This window comes from Somniosus microcephalus, unplaced genomic scaffold, assembly GCF_052327205.1.
Source record: "Somniosus microcephalus isolate GS21.2 unplaced genomic scaffold, FLI_Smic_1.0 unresolved_chr8, whole genome shotgun sequence".
NCBI classification, from domain to species: domain Eukaryota; kingdom Metazoa; phylum Chordata; class Chondrichthyes; order Squaliformes; family Somniosidae; genus Somniosus; species Somniosus microcephalus.
The window spans coordinates 14,291,136-14,297,135 of record NW_028225186.1 but is presented as its reverse complement, the minus strand read 5'-3'; positions in this window follow the sequence as shown (position 1 = coordinate 14,297,135).

Below are 6,000 nucleotides of genomic sequence, written 5' to 3'. Positions count from 1 at the left end.
TAACAGATATTAAGCAGGTGCAGAGACAGGGGCGGGGGGGGGGGTTAGGAGGGGTGGAAGAAATAGAAAGAATATCCTGTACTTTTGAAAGAGGCAGGAAAGATAAAATGTTGCAAATGGGAATGGCAAAAATCATACTGCATGAAAAATGGGGGCAGGGATAATTATCTGAAATTGTTGAACTCAAGGTTGAGTCCGGCAGGCTGCAAAGTGCCCAATCGAAAGATGAGGTGCTGTTCCTCGAGCTTACGTTGAGCTTCATTGGAACAATGCTATTGCCCGAGGACAGAGAGATCAGAGTGGGAGTGAAGCGGTGAATTAAAGTGACAGGCGACCGGAAGCTCAGGGTCAACTGTATGGACTGAATGGAGGTGTTCCACAAAGCGGTCGCCCAATCTGCGTTTCGTCTCCCCAATGTAGAGGAGACCACATCGTGAGCAGCGAATACAGTATATTAAATTGCAAGAAGTACAAGTAAATCGCTGTTTCACCTGGAAGGGGTGCTTGGGGCCCTGGACAGTGGGAAGGGAGGAGGTAAAAGGGCATGTGTTGCATCTCCTGCGCTTGGGTGGGAAGGTGCCAGGTGAAGGAGCAGGGCTGTTGGGGGTGATTGAGGAGTGGACCAGGGTGTTGCGGAGGGAGCGGTCCCTTCGGAATGCTGAAAGGGGAGGTGAGCAGAAGATGTGTTTGGTGGTGGGATCACATTGGAGGTGGCGTAAATGGCGGAGGATGTTCCGTTGAATGTGGAGGCTGGTGGGGTGAACGGTGAGGACAAGGGGAACCCTATCGTGGTTCTGGGAGGGAGGGGCAGGGGTGAGAGCAGAAGTGCGGGAAATAGAACGGACACGGTCAAGGGCCGTGTCAAGCACGGTAGAGGGGAATCCTCGGTTGAGGAAAAAGGAATACATGTCAGAAGCACTAGTATGGAAGGTGGCATCGTCAGAACAGACGCGGCGGAGACGGAGAAACTGGGAGAATGGAATAGAGTCCTTACAGGAAGCGGGGTGGGAGGAAGTGTAGTCCAGGTAGCTTGTAGTGGATGTTTGTTGAAAGCCGTTCGCCAGAAATGGAGACGGAGAAGTCAAGGAAGGGAAGGGAAGAGTCGGAGATGGACCATGTGAAGGTGAGGGCAGGGTGGAAAGTGGAAGTAAAGTGAATGAACTTATCCAGTTAATTTAGATCTTGTCTTGTGCAATAAGACACAGTTAATTAGTAACCTTATCGGAAAGGATCCTCTGGGGAAGATTGGTCATAATGTGAATGAATTTCATATTAAGTTTGAGAATGATGTCGTTATGTCAGAAACTAGGGGCTGAAATTTAAACAAAGTGTATTATGGAGGTTTATGGGGCGAGTTGGCTAAGGTAGATTGTGAAATTAGATTAAAATATATAACGGTATATAAGCAATGGCAAACATTTAAAGAAATAATTCAGAATTCTCAACGAATATACAAGTCCTTAAGGAATAAAAACGACACTGAAAAAGTGGTACAAGCATGGCTAACTGGAGAAATTAGTGATAGTATTAGATTAAAAAAAGAGATTTACAATGTTACAAAAATAGTAGTTAGCCTCAGCATTGGGAATGTTTAGAAAATCAGCAAAAGATGACCAACTGATTGATAAAGAGGGAGAAAATAGAAATGGAGTAAATTAGCAAGAAATTTGAAAACAGATTGTAAGAGCTTTAAGTGTGTAAACAGGAAGAGATTAGTGAAATTAAAGGTGGATCCCTTAGAGACAGAGACAGGAGAAATTGTAAAGTGGAATAAGGAAATGGCATGACGTGGGTCAAATATTTTGTATTTGTCATCACAGTAGAACAAAAAAAGAACATACCTCAAGTTATGTGGAACCAAGAGTCTAATTAGATCGAGGAAATTAAAGTAATTAATATTGGTAAATTAAAAGTCCTGGAGAAATTAACGGGACAAAACGCCGACAAATGCCTGGGACTTGCTGACCTAAATCATTTGGTTTTATAACAGGTGGCTGCAGAGAAAGTTCGTGCATTGGTTTTGATCTTTCAGAATCCCCCAGATTCTAGAACGGTCCCCGTGGACTGGAAGGTAGCAAATGTTACCGTGCTGTTTCAGAAAGGAGGGAGAGAGAAAAAAGAGAACATTAGGCCAGTTAGCCTGACATAATTAGTAGGGAAAATGCTGGAGTCCATTATTAAGGACGTGGTAGGAGGGCATTTGGAAAATCAGAAAAAGATAGGCAGAGCCAACACTGTTTTATGAAAGAGAAATCGTGTTTTACAAAGCAATCAGAATTATTTCAGGGTGTAACTATTAGGGTAGACAAGGGGGGAAAGCTGGATGTAGTGTATTTGTATTTTTGAAGGCGTTCAATAAGGTGCCACATAGCAGTTTGTTAAACAAGATTAGTGGGCATTGGATTGGCAGATAATATAGTAGCGTGGATTTTGGATTGGTTAACGGGCAGGAAGCAGAGAGCAGGAATAAATGGGTGATTTTCGGAATGGCAGGTTGTAACTTTTGGAGTGCTGAAAGATCAGTGCTTGACCCTCAGCCATTTACATTCTATATCAATGACTTAGAAGGGGGGCGGAGTGTAATATTTTCAAGTTTGCTGATGGTACGAAGTTAAGTGGGCAAGGATGCTGTGAGGAGAACGCAAATAGGTTGCAAAGGGATATAGTCCGGTTACGTCAGTGGGCAAGAAGTTGTCAGAGGAAGTATAATGTGTGGAAATGTGAAATTATCCACTTTGCGAGGAAGAATGGAAATACAGCAGATTTTTTTAATGGTGAAAAATTAGTGAGTTTCCGGTTTTGAGGCAATTGGATGTCCTTCTCCACGAATTACAGGACGTCAACATTCAGGTACAGCAAGCAATTAGGAACGTAAGTGGGATTTTAGCCTTTAGAACAAGGGGGTTGCAGTAGGAAAGTAAGGATGCCTTGCTGCAGTTATTTAGGGCTTTGCTGAGAACACATCTGCAGTACTATGTGCACTTTTTGGTAAACTTACCGAAGAAAGAATATAGTTGACTTTGAGGGGGTGGAATGAATGCTCACTAGATTGATTTCTGGGAAGATAGGGCTGCCAAATGAGGAGAAATTGCGTAGAATGGGACTCTTTTTACTGGATTTTGGAAGAATGAGAGATGATCTCATTGAAACGTGTATAATTCTTAAAGGGCTTGACAGCGTAGATGCTGAGGGGCTTTTTGCCCTGATTGGAGAGTCAAGAACTAGGAGGCAGAGATTCAGGATAAAGGGATGACCATAGAGGACTGAGATGAGGAGAAATTTCTACACCCAGAGGGATTTGAATCGTTTGAATTCTCTAACCCAGAGGGCTGAGGATGTTCAGTCAATGAGTATATTCAAGACGGACATCTATAGATTTCAGGACACTAAGGGAAGCATGGGATAGGGGGGTAGGGCGGATAGTACATAAGAACATAAGAAATAGGAGCAGGAGTAGGCCAATCGGCCCCTCGAGCCTGCTCTGCCATTCAATAAGATCATGGCTGAACTGATCCTAACCGCCAATCCACTATCACAGAACCATCTCCTGAATCTAACAGAATTAGACACACGAAATAGGAGCAGGATCAGGATACACGGCCCCTAGGCCCGCTCCGCTACCCACAGGGCCATGACCGATCCGAACCTAGACTCATGTCCAAATTCCTGCCCGCTCCCCGTAACCCTTAATTCCCTTTACTTCTAGGAAACTGTCTATTTCTGTTTTAAGTTTATGTAATGATGTAGCTTCTACAGTTTTTGGGGCAGCATATTCCATGGACCTACCACCCTCTGAGTGAAGTAGTTCCTCCTCATCTCAGTTTTGAAAGAGCAGCCGCTTATTCTAAGACTATGCCCCCTAGTTCTAGTTTCACCCATCATCGGGAACATCTTCCCCGCATCCACCCGATCCAACCCCTTCACAATCTTATATGTTTCAATATGATCACCTCTCATTCTTCTGAACTCCAATGAGTAGAGTCCCAATCTACTGAAGCTCTCCTCATATGTCCATCCCCTCATCCCCGGGATTAACCGAGTGAACCTTCTTTGTACTGACTCGAGAGCAATTCTGTCCTTTCTTAAGTATGGACAACAAAACTGTACGCAGTGTTCCAGGTGCGGTCTCACCAATACCCTGTACAACTGAAGCAATACCTCCCTATTTTTATATTATATCCCCCTAGCAATGAAAGCCAACATTCCATTGGCCTTCTTAATCACTTGCTGCACCTGCATACTAACCTTTTGAGTTTCGTACACCAGGACCCCCAGATCCCTCTGTACTTCAGTATTTTTCAGTTTCTTGCCATTAAGATAATAACTTGCTCTACGATTTTTCCTGCCAAAGTGCATAACCTCACACTTTCCAGTATTGTATCCCATCTGCCAAATCTCTGCTCACTTACTTAGCCTGTCTATGTCCCCTTGCAGGTTATTTATGTCCTCCTCACTCACTACTTTCCCTCCCATCTTAGTTTCATCTGCAAACTTTGATATGTTACACTCGGTCCCCTCCTCCAAATCGTTAATATAGGTTGTAAAGTGTTGGGGACCCAGCACTGACCCCTACGGAACATCACTAGTTACTGATTGCCAGTCTGAGAATGAACCATTTATCCCAACTCTCTGCCTTCTTTTAGATAGCCAATCCTCTATCCATGCCAGAATATTACCCCCAATCCCGTGATTTTTTTTATCTTAAGCAATAATCTTTTGTGTGGCACCTTGTCAAATGCCTTTTGGAAGTCTAAATACAAGACGTCCACTGGTTGCCCTTTATCCACCCTATATGTTACTTCCTCAAAGAACTCTAGCAAATTTGTCAAACATGACTTCCCCTTCATAAAACCATGCTGACGTTGTCCTATTAAATTATGATTATCCAAATGTCCTGTTACTGTCACCTTAATAATGGACTCCAAAATTTTACCTACCACTGATGTTAGGCGAACCGGTCTATAGTTTCCAGCCTTCTGTCTACTGCCCTTTTTAAATAAGATTGTTACATTAGCAGTTTCCCAGTCTGCCGGGACCTTTGCCGAGTCCAGGGAGCTTTGGAAAATTATTACCAATGCATCCACAATCCCTACCGCCACTTCCCTCAAGACTCTAGGATGTAAGCCATCAGGTACAGGTGATTTAGCCGTCTTGAGTCCCATTATTTTCCGAGTACCACTTCCTTAGTGATTTTGATCGTGTTTAGCTCCTCCCCCCCTTTTGCCCCCTGTTTGTCCAGTGTTGCGATATTCTTAGTGTCTTCTACAGTAAAGACTGATATAAAATATTCATTCAGTGTTTTTGCCATCTCCATATTTCCAACCATTAATTTCCCGGTCTCATCCTCTAAGGGACCAACACTTACTGTAGCCACCCTTTTTCTTTTTATATAACTATAAAAAAACTTACAATCTGTTTTTATATTTTTTGCTAATTTACTTTCATAATCTATCTTCCCTTTCTTAATCAATCTTTTTGTTATTTTTTGCTGTCTTTTAAAGTTTTCCCAATCCTCTATCCTCACACTAGATTTGGCTACCTTGTATGCCCTTGTTTTTAGTCGAATACTATCCTTAATTTCTTTACTTACCCACGGATGGCTGTCTTTTCTTTTACACCCTTTTCTTCTCAGTGGAATATTTTTTTTTCGGAAGTTGTAAAATAACTCCTTAACTGTACACCACTGATCATGTATCGTCTTACCCTTTAATCTATTTTCCCAATCCACTCTCCTCAATTCCGCTCTCATAGGTTCATAGTCTCCTTTATTCAAGCTTAGCACGCTTGTTTGAGAGCCAACCTTCTCACCCTCTAATGGAATATGGAATTCAACCATGTTATGGTCACTCATTCCAAGGGGATCCTTTAATAGACATTTTTAATTAATCCTGTCTCGTTACAGAGGACCAGATCTAAGGTTGCTTGCCCCCTGGTCGGTTCAGTTACATACTGCTCAAGGAACCCATCCCTAATACACTCAATGAACTCATCGTCAAGGCA